Raw genomic sequence first — 12,847 nt, 5'->3', positions numbered from 1 at the left:
TAGAGTGCGGGGTCCAGCGCATGGAGCTCTGTGGCGGTGTACCTGTGAGACTGCAGGGGACCAGGGTTCATGGCGCTGGGAGAGGTCTAGGTACGGACGGGCGCAGACAGGCTTGCCTTTGGCAGTAGACCCGCCGCATTACTACAATTGCCAACAGCACTGCATTATTGGACCAAACGTGTCTGCCTGTTAAGAGCTTTAGCCTAGAAACTTATTGTAGGGTGAACAACATGGGCGTAGGAAGTGTGGGGAGTGTGGGGGGCCCGGGGGACATATCCCCCCCGGATTTTGGAGTGGGGGAAACGGGGGACAAGGGTCGGGGGACGAGGGGACAAAAGAATTTCCCCTCTCCCTTCCGTTATTCGCAGGGCCATTAGCACGCGAAAGCGCTACCTAATGGCCCTGTACTTGACCTGTGACCTCACCTGCCTGCAGTCAAAGAAGCCACCCGCCCTCTGCCCTTTGTTATTCTGCAGTAAGGCTTGGCCAGTCTGGGAAGGGCAGAGAAGGAAAAAAAACTCATCTCTTTTCCGTCATACCCAGAGAAGGCAAGGATAGTATCCGCTTCTCCTGCTCTGCCTCTGGTAGCTTCCCTCCTACCCCCTCTCTCTCTCTCTTTATTCATCCATCTCTTTCTGTCTCTGTCTCGCTTATCCTTAAGTGCTGATTTCAAAAGACAGCGGTTACATACTCTCTCTTGCCTCTACTTTTCTTTATTTGTTCCCCCGTCAAATGGATGCAAAAACGAGCAGAACACTTTAGCTGGAAATGTCCTCATTTTGTGACAGGGTTCTATTCCAAAGTACAACCTCGGGACGGAGAGAAAGAAGTATCAAAATAAAAATAAAAAATTAAATAACCAAATAAAGCAATACAGAGTGGTCAGCAGACAGGCCAGATTGTTTTTTACACCCATGCACCTTAGCGCTGCTGCATAGAGTTTTCCAGTGAAGTGCTACTTTCTTTTTATCTTCTTTCTTTGAACAACATTGTTTTCCCAGGGTGGGGAAGTGCACCATTCATAAAGGGACTGCAATACCTGGTTGAGGGGTGGAGTGGAAAACGTTTAATATGAGCGTTTTCAACTGTTTTAATTATTTTAGCCTATTATTGTGTACCGCAGCTCTGTGTTGAGGGATTTAGTCTTTTTTAAACCAAACTGCTTACATTTTGTAAGTATATAAGCAATGGACATTGAAACGGGTCCCTTCCCGGTCCTGTAGTCATGTCCTGAACTTTTCAGGCAAAATCACTTACTGATTTCTGAATAATGAGTTTAAAACCGTTAAGGTAACCATGTGGTTCCTGCTTACATTTCACATGCTTTGCTCATCCTTGCATTCAGTGTTTGCTTTTTACAGGGTGTTGTTACTTTTTTTCAGGCAGCATTTTACTCTTGTCCAATGCATAATTTGAATTGAGTCTCAGCACAATTGGGTTGTAGCTGAAGGCAGTGGCAGTTTCTCTCAGTGGGGCAGTATGGTATTCAGTAGGGAGAGGATGTGGCACTCTGGCCAGAGCTGCCAAATTTGGAACTGGAGCACCATTTTCAGCCTTCATGACCAGTCCACCAGACCACACTCCTGACAGAGCTTATTCCGATGCTACACCTTAGAAGGCCAGCTAGACCGTAGAAGCCCTGGTGTCTTAACACCAGCAGATGGTCCCTAACGGTGGCAAGTGTGAGTTAACGTTGAAGGCCTGTCCACCACAATCCATGCAGTTCACCTCCGGTCTTGCGAGCAGACATACGAAGAAGCACACACTAGAGCGACAGTGACTCTGTCACTGAGGTCACAAGACCTTTGAGGTCAGTCCACCTCGTCCATTGGTACCTGCATTGGACTTTTTCAGCACTAGTAGTGCAACTTACCAGGGGTTGGTAATGTTGGATTTGCATACACATTAAACTTAGGGGGTGATTATAATGGTGGTGGGACTTCCACATCACCGCGTCGTCATCGATGACTGCATTACTGCCCGCCATATTACAATGGCGGGCGCTTCCCTGGCAGTCGAAGAGACCGATCGGCACGCACACGTCTCCCTTCCATAGAGAAGGGAGATGGCTGGGATCCTTGTGTCTTGCAGAAAGGAGAGAAAAAGGTGTATCTGCTCTTCAGGAAGGATATACAATGCAGAAAGGGCCAGGATAACCACTCTGGCATTTCCTTTGTGGGTTGCAATCTAATGATGCTTAATTTAAGTTGGTGTCTGCAGGTGAGGCGTAACTGTATTCTTTGTTAGAGACCGCTACATTATTTAAACCATCAGACTGTAAAGCCGAAAAAGAAAAAGGCATCAAGAGTTGTTGGCAGAACGAGGTAGGGAAATATGGAAAACAGAGAAAAAGGAGAAAGCAAATATGAGAAAGAACCTGAAAGAGTGAGATAATGTGGAGGGAGAGTATGTTGGTGGATAAAGGAGGCAGGAGATGAAATCAGATAAACAGCCTTGGTATTCAACAATCCAGCTCTGCCACGGATTCCCTCACTACCACCCTTTAATAGCGCTGCTCAAGTCTCCATAACCACTCTCTCAGATGCATTTAATTGGTTATATAACTCCACTAATACCAGTGCAGGGTGTCAGCACTTTACATCATTCACACTACACAGAGGCAGAAAATCATAGGTGTGTAAAACTGTGTATAGGAAATGTTAAATAAAACTACAGGGTGTAGGAGTCACATGTCATCCATACTTGTAGACAGTATTGTTTAAGAGTGCTTGGTCTGGATATTGGAAAGTCGGTTAATAGTAGGGGCAAATGTATATCTGTCCCGGCAATAAGGACACTACCTCAATATATAGCTCCGTACCGGTCTTCGAAAATTATTCTCATGCTCAACCCTTGGTAGCTTGGCTGTGAGCAGGTATATAAAGCATTTTAAAAACACCAATTCAGTAAATAATTAAGACACAACACAATAAAAATCCAACATCAATTTATAAAAATACAAAATATTTTTCTCTTTAAAACTAAAAAAAATCCAATGTAGGGAATCGGGAAATAGACTTTTAAAAAATTTAGCACGATATAGCACATAGAAACTTATATCCCCTTTTGGTACATCTGGTCACGCTGGACCTGCTCAAAGTCAAAGTTTCAGGCCGACCACGATGAAGCCCTGCGGGGCTACTCCTTGTGGTAGGTCTCGGTAAAAGGTTTGACCTTCTGACCTATAAACTTTTCTGGAGCTTTTTTTCACGGGGTCCGTTGAAGCTCTCAGCCAGCCCTGATTCGGTGAGGGTTCGCCGGCTTGCCTTGCAACGAACTCCCGGTCAAACTTATGGAAGTCCAACCTCCGGAGCTATCCAGCGGTACGAGCTAGGGATGCAAGCTGGCACACAGTTGATGGTGGGTGGCTTGGCTCTCATGGTTGGCCCCGGCCACCTTTTCTAAGTTTGGAATTAGAAATGTTTGCAGAGCTTTTTCTTGCAGGGTCCCTCAATGCTTTTCACTAGGCCGGATTTGGTGAGGGTTCGCCAGCTTGGGTTTCCGCCTACGCCCGATCAAACTGTGGAAGAGGGACCCCCGGAGCTTTTCAGCTGGAGGAACCTGGACGGCAGGCCAACTCATGGTTGATGGTTGTCGGCTTGGCTGGCCAGAATGAGTCGGTCCACCTATGGAGCTTTTTATCAAAGTTGCTCCAAACTTCTCCAAACCTCTGGAACCTCTTTCTGAAGTTTTCCAAAGGGTCTCAAAGTGTTCAAAACTTACTCCAAGGGTCTGGAATCTCCAAGAAAGTCCTTGAAATGGACTTCAGCTACCACAATCCACTTGGACAAAACCCTTTCAAATTCACTGGTAGTTTTCAGGTTGGGGATTCTTGGTGGTCCAGGAGTGCTCTGTTACCCTTCAGCTTGCAGGGAGTCCACTCTTTAGTCCTTTTGAAGCAAGGTAGTCCACAGGGCTGTAGCTCCAGATTGTGCAACAAGCACAATCTCCAGTCCAGGGCCTGGTTGGTTCAAATCAAACTCCTCAGCAGGGACCTTTATTCTCCCAAGTTTGAAGCAGCATCATCTGAGAGACTTTGTCCCTTTCAGATACTTATTCCAAGTTCTCTGGGTCAAGAAGGAGAACACTCCTGCCCAATGAGGTGCAGGGCAATGCTCCAGGGTATGATCACATCCTCTAAAGTGTGGCATTATTTTCCTAAAGAGAGCACAATTTCTCCAAAATTCATCATGGCTGATTTTCCAGCAGAGGGAGCAGAACTAAGTAAACCAGCCTACAGGGTGGCTTCATTTACCTAGGTCCACTCCCCTTACATCTGGGAATACCTCCTTAATCCCCCCATCCAGCTGTGGGAGAGGTGTAAATGAAAGTGATTTTTCCAGCTTGTCTCCTTCTCTTGAAGTGCATTGTTTACTACCCCTCCCCTGGCTCTGGCATTCCTATGCCCAGCAAAATCTACTCCCAGACAGGCCTCCTAACTCTAGGGGTCATTTATCACCTCTTCCAACAGACAGTCCAATCCACTTACCTCTGACAAATCAAGGCAGGGCACTAGAGGGCTGAATTGTGGCTTGCAGACAAGAAAGTCTTATAACTTCTTGTCTGTACATTTTAGAATAAATTCAACAATACCACATTGGTGCATTTATCATTAACATTCTTCTGAGTCCTTTAATCCTAGTTGTCTGGCTTTCCTTTCTCCAGTTATTAATTAATAACCTCTTGCAATGTTAACCTATGGGCTGGGGATCTGCAATGGAAGAATTAACTGGCCAATTTCTCCAATACCAGGGCCTATATAAGGATCCTCCTTATACCCACAGGACCCCCCACCCCCTAGAATACATAGGAAAGACTTTAGAGGTTCTGATATATCAAAATATTGCAGATCCTCACTTCACAGTGCTCCTAGCACAAAAGCCAATATTGGGAAGCACTATACTACAATGTAGGCAGTGAACTGTGCAACTTCACTAAACCCAGGGCATATAACACTCATTTTATAAGTGTCCTCCTTGTAGATACCTGACCTCTAACCCCTGGGACACCTAGGGGAACCCCTGGGGATACCTAATATGCCCCAACATTGTAGTTTATCAATTTGTAAGTGACCCAAACCCAAAAGTCAAGATTGGGGACAATTTGCATTTTAAAAGCAGTCCTCCAACACGGGCCTGCTTTTAAACTGACCACAGGCTACATCAGTGCACACATGCAAGTGCAGGAAGGGCTGCTGGCCTCTAAACCACTATGCCCTAATATATACTAGGGACTTAAAGGTAGTTTCAATCCCCATGCCCTATTATGTACTAGGGCCATATAGGAGAGGTCATGTCAATCATGGAGGTACCCTAGCCCATAGTGCACCATATTGTATGTAGGTGTTTTTACTGTATTTGTAAGTGTCTCTTTCAGAATAGCACTGGCCCTGGGCCTGGTTAGTCAGAGGCCAGGGCCAGTGAGAGTGAGGTACCACCAGTACAAGTCAGCAAAAAGTTGGGGAGTGCCCACGGCACAGATGGCTTTGCAACACTAGAGAAGCACAAACTCAGAATTTAAAACATAACACCATGGTTGGGGGTTCCCTTTAATAATCAGAATTGATTTCCATCCTAATGAACCCATTTCCCAACCTTAGGATAATGAAAGACTGTGTAAAAATCATAACGTTCTAATCTATACCTTGCAGTTTTCATGCAGCTCTTTGATGACGGTTAATAGCTCACTGTTCAATGTTAGGATTTTAACTTATAAACTGCAAATAGCAAAAGAATCTCTCAGACAAAAGCAGTGACTCACTGACCCGTTTACATGATATGCATTTTGTGATCTGCCTGGTACACGTTCTTTGCAGCAGGCATATTAACACATTGTGGCTACCTTACCATGAGTCAAAACTTCCTGTAGTCAGACCTCTGATCTCTCTCAATAAAGATCATTAATCACCGAAGTTATCTTCACATTTTTACTGTTGCCTGAAAATTGCTGTAGACCAGGAATGCAGCAGCAGGTACTTTTCAAACCGTAATGCACTTACAAACATGACGCCCTCACCTGAAGTCAGCGACCTTTGTTTGCTTGGTGCATGAAGATGCAAGATTCATATACATGTTTTTTTAACATTTGGTCTGCTTACTATGTGAATGTAAATAACAATAAAGTATACATGCAAACTGTGACCACATGCCTGCTTTTCTCAATATTTCACCTCAAAACTGTTCGACTGTATTTGCTTAACGGGCGCTGATTTGTATAGGGTCAATGGAAAGTCCACAAGGTTGTCCCTGTCCCCCCCAGAATTTTAGTGTCTCCTACGCCCCTGGTGAACAAGCGCCCGATAAACACGGAGAAAACCATGGTCCTGGTCTTTAGCTGAAAACTCGCCACAAAAGGGGCTTGGGATCCAGCGGACAAAAAAACACGAGTATTCAGCAATGTAGAAATGCCATGGACCAACGGGGGCACGAAATATTATTATGTGTTTTTAAATTCAAAGGCTTTCGTGCTAAACACTTCTTTTTTGCATTTGAGCAAAACGTCTGGTCGATCATTCTCCCCTGTTTTGAATGTTCTGGCATTGAGGTGACCACACACCCCCTTACTTTTGCCCCCCTCTCTTTTTTTGGGGGCACCTGTCACGCTGCTCGACATTCTCTAGTGCCTAGCATGTATGATTATTATAGCTGGTCTCTCGGATAGTACTGTGCAGGCTCAGGTCCGACAAGAATTAGATTTAATATAAGCAGCTCGGGATCCATAAAGCTTCTTTTATAACCTTTTGTCTTAAGGCGCGAACAGCCCCCGAGGGGACTTTAAAAACTCTAATATGGCATGAAATCAACAAATCTGTCAGTCCTTGGCAACAGCACTTATTATCTGCGGTTAGGAACTTGCAGCTCACAGATCTATGGCTCTGGAACATTGGACCAGGGGAGAGGATGTGGTCTCGCGGCTAGACTGCCGACTTTGGAGCTGGGAATCTAAGGTTCGAGCCTCGGGGTCGACTCTACATCCTGTGATTCTGGGCAGTTCACTTGATCTCATTATGCCTAAGTGTCCTTGTGTAATGTAACTGGTGCTCATGTATAGAGCTCTGTTACCTTCGGGTCAAGTTCGCGCTATATCAAGCTGCAAACAAAATAATTTAGCAGAGGCACTTTAGTCTACAGTTATCTTTTTGACCAAAAACCTACATGTGTATGGAAGGCCATGTTTTTATCAGGCTGGAAACCATCCAACCTAATAAAAACAGGGGGGCAGATTTACAAGCCCCATGCGCCACATTTATGCGGCCGTTGCATCACGTCTGTGACGCAGCGGTGGCGTAAACCATGCGCCACGTTACGCCTTATTTACAATGTGACGCATCTAGGGAGATGCATCACGTTGTAAAGCCCTGCGCTGGTTTCATGTGGGTATTCTGATGCAGGGTGGGCAATCCGTCGCAGGAACGCCTCATAAAAGGGACTCAGTGAAGAGTTACTTCTACGTCCATGCTGCGTCAAAACCCTGCGCCTGCTTGTAGCAGGCAAAGGAGTGACACAGCATGTTAGGCATAAGGCGCCCCTGATCATTTCTGGAGCTGTGCCGCGCTTGCGACATGACTCCAGCAATGCACCGTCCTTACGTCACAGGATACGACAAGCATCGCCCTCTCCGTGCGCCATGGTGCCCCTCATTGTAAAATGCGACGCATTCGTAGTGGCGCAGGGAGGGAGTTGCGTGTTGCATCTGTTCTGGCGTATGCCTGCTAATTTGCAGAGATGCGCCAGAACTCGCAAATCTGCCCCAGGGCCTTTTACTACGCTGGATTCCAAAATAATCCTTTCTAAACTCTTCCCTCCTCTATCCATTCCCTATCCTATTCTCTATCCTATTCATGCAACTAACAGACTCATATATCTACCACTTCCATCACTCCCAATAACAATATATATTTCCCCCTACTAACCCCATACTAATCCACCTTTGGGTCCCAGAGTAGCGCGCTACTCACCAAAAAGAGCTTTAATACTCGCAACATGAGCATAGGACTTTTACAAGAAATCCACTTGACTCCTAGCTCATACACGAGATTTACATCCTGCTGGAGTGAACTTAGGTGTTTTGCTTCCTTCTCAAGCTACGCCAGAGGAGCAGCTATTATACTTAAGTTGGGCACACCATTTGTGCTGGAACAGGCATTGGGCAATACAGATTTTTAAATTTTTTTTATTGTTTTTTAGAGTTTTATATAGCGCGAAATAGACCCGAAGACATCAGGTATCAGAGCACTTTACATGAGCACCAGTTTCGTTACAGAGGGACACATTCATTTTTTTTTAGGCACGGGGAGATTAAGTGATTTACCCAGAATCACAGGATGTTGAGTGTCGTTGCCGAGACTCAAATCCAGTTCCCCAGCTTCGGGGTCGACCGCTCTACTCGCAAGGCTCCATCCTCTCTCTGGTTGTTACCTAGTGGTACGAGGACTACTAAACTACCTATTACAATTGTTAACATTTATGGTCCCAACACTAACCCTCCTGCATTTTTTCACAGCCTACCTTATAAACTACAACAGAGCCCTAGAGTTTGCTACTGTGAGGTATTTACTTTAATCTAGAGTTAGACCCTCAGCTTTATAGATCCTCTAATACGAAATACGCAATGGTGCTAACAGCCAAGGCCTTGAAACAAATAATAACACTAGTTTCAACTCACAGAACCTAGGGTGATTTTGTAATCCTGAGTTGTGCGATTACACCCACTGCTCCTTGGCACATGCCACCCTACCCCGCCTGGACCATTGGATCACTTCTGAGGATGCGTGCACGTGGACGCCAGATTTCAGAATACTAGCCGGAACGTTATCTGACCATTCTCCAGTCCTACTTACACTGGCACTGCCAGCAGACTATAACAGATACAGACAGAGGTGCCTCCCCTCTGAGGCTATGATAGTATTCCTCATTGAATTGCATGAAACTATTGTTAAATACTTCCACACTGCTGATCTCCTTCACTTGCAGACTTAAAGCAAGGAAGGCAATAAACCCAATAAAGTTCTAAGTACTGGGAATAATACCCAGAGGAATGCAGAACAGGGGCCCTTCTAGGTCCTGTATATTAATGCTAGATCTATTCCTAAGCATTTTACAGAATTATGGGACTCGCTAAAGGATTTGAAGCCGGATATGTGTCTCATCTCGTAGACCTGGCTGCAGAGTCACTCCTCACCAGTCCTGGCCCTTGCGTTTCCTGAGGAATATACCGTCACAAGACTAGACAGGGTGAACAAGAGGGGGGGGGGCTGGCTATAGCCTTATGTGCCCCTCATTACATCAAAGTACTCGATACAGTGTTGATGGACGGTATGGAACTGATGGTGTTTTGATTGCAGTCTTGGAAAGGGACTAGCGGGATGGGGGCGAGAGTGTATCATCCACCAGGAGAAAGTAAAAAAAATGTTTGCACCTCATTACTGGAGACCCTCACGCCGTACATCCTACAATCGGAATTCTTCTTTTTGGTCGGCGACTTTAATCATCACTTAGATGACCCCTCCAATACAGATACATAAATGCTTGTTATCCGCAATGGAGTCGCTAAGGCTATTACCAATGATTCATGAACCTACTCAAATATCACGGCATACCCTGGACAACATCTTTTCTAACATAGGTCTATCAGCAGAACCTCCGTGGGCACTAACCTGGACTGATCGTTTCGCACTTAAGTTTATCATTAGTAGGACAGACAGAGGTAGCAAGCCCAAATGCAGAGTGAGTCCTCATAGGGCTTGGAGGAAAGTCACCTCTGTGGTGTTCAGTCAGGCTTTTAGACCCCCCCCCCCTCCTTGGACAGAGGAGAGGGCAGTGATAAGGCCTTAGAAAAATGGAAGGCCCCCATTGGAGACACTCTAAATATTATTGCGCCATTTAGAGCAGTACACACGCAGGAAAGGGCAGCCTCAGCCCCCTGGTACTTTGAAACTCTTAAAAAGGAAAAGGCCCTGTGTAGAGGCAGAGAAAGAAAATGGAGGAAAACCAAGTGGCCAGAGGATAAACAGGCCTTTTCAGTGTTACACATAGCTTATTTAAAAAACTGCAATACAGCGAGAAGAGACCATTTAGGCTCGGGAATACGGGAGGCAAAGAACTCTTCTAAGGAGCTTTTTAAAATACTCAGAGTTCACAAACCCTAAACTAAATACTTCCTCTGCCCCCGACACATACGCTATGTAATGATTTAGCAAATCATTTCAAGGAGAAGATCGATAAAATCTACAGTTCCCTGGCTGCAGGAGAAGTATCTAAAGGGTTGGCCCCCTCTGGGAGAGACCTCTCACTACCCAGACTAGACTCCTTCACAACCATTACCACTGAACAAGGGGACGCTGTGTTGGCGCGGAATAAATCAGGTGCACCCACAGACCCGGCTGTGCCATCTATAATGGCTGAACTAGCCCCAATTTTAGCTCCCTCTTTAGCCGAGGTTTGCAACATATCCATGGTTACGGCCACTTTTCCGAGGAAATGGAAAAAGGCCATATAAAACCTCTGCTTAAGAAGGCGCTGGCAGACCCGGCGGATTTGCAAAATTATAGACCAATCATCCTCCTTCCATGCAGCTCAAAGGTCATGGAGACTCTGGTAAATAAACAACTTACGGGATATCTGGAACAGCATAGTTTACTGGACCCCTCGCAATCAGGTTTCCGTGCAGCCCACAGCACGGAAGCGGCATTGGTGGAGGTCATGGACACCATCAGGATGTCACTGGATAGAGGGAACTCCACTATGCTGGTGCTCCTTGATCTGTCAGCAGGCTTTGACACCATCTCTCATTGGGTCCTGTTGGACAGATGGAGGGAGATTGATGTCGAAGGCCGAGCCTGGACTTGGCTGCAGAGCTTCCTCAACAACAGAACACAACGTGTCCAATTACGACACATTTGTCTCTCAGACCATGGCAGTAGACATGGGGGTCCCGCAGTGATCCATCGTAAGTCCCACTTTATTCAACATCTATGTGGCTCCGCTGGCTTGTGGCTTTGAGACAATATCGTATACGGCTGACACTCAGGTGATAATCCCGATTGAGACGGATCCAGCGGAAACTAGAGCAAGGTTTAACACCTGTATGCTGAAAATTGCCACCTGGATGAGTGAGAATGTCTTGCAGCTAAACTCCAATAAAACAGAGATCCTCCTATTTGGGAAGGCTACGGAGCTATGGTCCTTGGACTGGTGGCCGACAGAACGGGGTGAGGCACCCAACCCAACCATGCAGGCACAGAATCTGGGTATACTGATTGACAACAAACTTTCGCTGTAGGAACATGTAAAATCAGTATCAGGCACTTGCTTTGGCATCATGCGGATGCTGAGGAAGATTTTCCCTTGGATTCTTCTGGAGGCCAGAAAGACCTTCGCACAGGCACTGCTAGTTAGTAGACTAGACTATGGTAATGCACTACTAGTAGGAATCAGGGAGAACCTAGCAGCTAGGCTACAAGTAGTGCAAAATGATTGGTGAAGCTGCTGGCAGCAGGTAAGCGCACCTTTTTATTTTTTAATATTATTTTAAGCACTCCCCCCCACGCGCCCCCTCCTGCGCTCCCCCAAGCACCTCCACTCCCTGCCCCTCCTCTTTTTGTATATGGCGCCCACCACTGCAAAAACTAGGAGATGTGTGTAAAAATGTTCTTAAATAGACGGTCAGATCTATTGCTGTAGGAGGTTTATAAGTGTATATTTTTACTGTGATCATTTGTAGCGGCGACCCAAGTACTAATGGAAGTTTCCGAACTGTATGACTAATGTTTTATATGTATGATTTTATTTCCTTTCGAATGTCATTTTTAAAATGAGAAAATAAGTTTAAGAAAAGGTATTGATGGAGAAATACTTACTAGAGGACAAGGATACAAGTACTAGACTAGCAAGGTACAGGTAAGGGGAGTGTTACTAGGGTATAGGTGAGGGTTGAAATAGTCATAGCACTACAATGGCACTAGGAGAGGCAGAGATGTAAATATATAGGCTGGCTATAGGTACAAAAGTATAGGTAGGCATAGGTTTATGGTAGAGATCCAAGTGCTAGGGCATAGGCATAATTAAAGTACTAGGTTTCAGACCGAAGGTATTGTCAAGAAATAGGGAAGGAGGAAACAACTTGGATAAAGGAAGAGGCTTTTCTCCCTTAAAAAAAGAACCATGGACTGCTGCACTAAGTTTGGGCCTGCCAAAATTCAATTTCTCTAGTGCCAACATAAGCATAGAATGTTGGAAGTGATTGATGCAGCTCGACTAGCCGTTGCTCTTCCTTTATTTATTTATTTATTTGTGTATTTTGTAAAGCGCAACAGCTGCCCCAATGGGGCGTCCCGGCGCTGATAAATCATGGAACTTAGAGGCTAGGCACCAATGGGGCATTATATGGGGAAGAGATGTGTTTTCAGGGACTTTCGGAATGCTAATTCAGTTTGACAGGCTCGTAATGCAACCGGGAGGTTATTCCAACACCGAGTGGCACAGACCTCGAATGTTTTCCCTCCGGCGCGAGTACGTTTAAATCTAGGGGTTTCCAGCAGAAGTAGGGAATTTGAGCGTAATGTCCTGGTGTTGACATACGGTCTCAGAGTGCTTTTCAGATGGGCCGAGCCTTTGCCCTTAGAGGCCCGGAAAGCCAGGGTCATGGCCTTAAAAATACATCTCTTGGAAATGGGGAGCCAGTGGAGTTTACGGAGGTGTGGGGAGATGTGATGTCTGGCAGGAATTCTCTCCACCAGCCGAGCAGCAGCATTCTGGACAGTCTGTAACTTGTGGCATAGGCCTGCTGTGATGCCAAGATATAGTGCGTTGGCGTAGTCCAGGTGAGATATTAGCAGGGCTTGTACCAC

Source organism: Lissotriton helveticus, chromosome 7 (genome assembly GCF_964261635.1).
Source record: "Lissotriton helveticus chromosome 7, aLisHel1.1, whole genome shotgun sequence".
NCBI lineage: Eukaryota > Metazoa > Chordata > Amphibia > Caudata > Salamandridae > Lissotriton > Lissotriton helveticus.
This window is presented reverse-complemented; position numbering follows the sequence as displayed.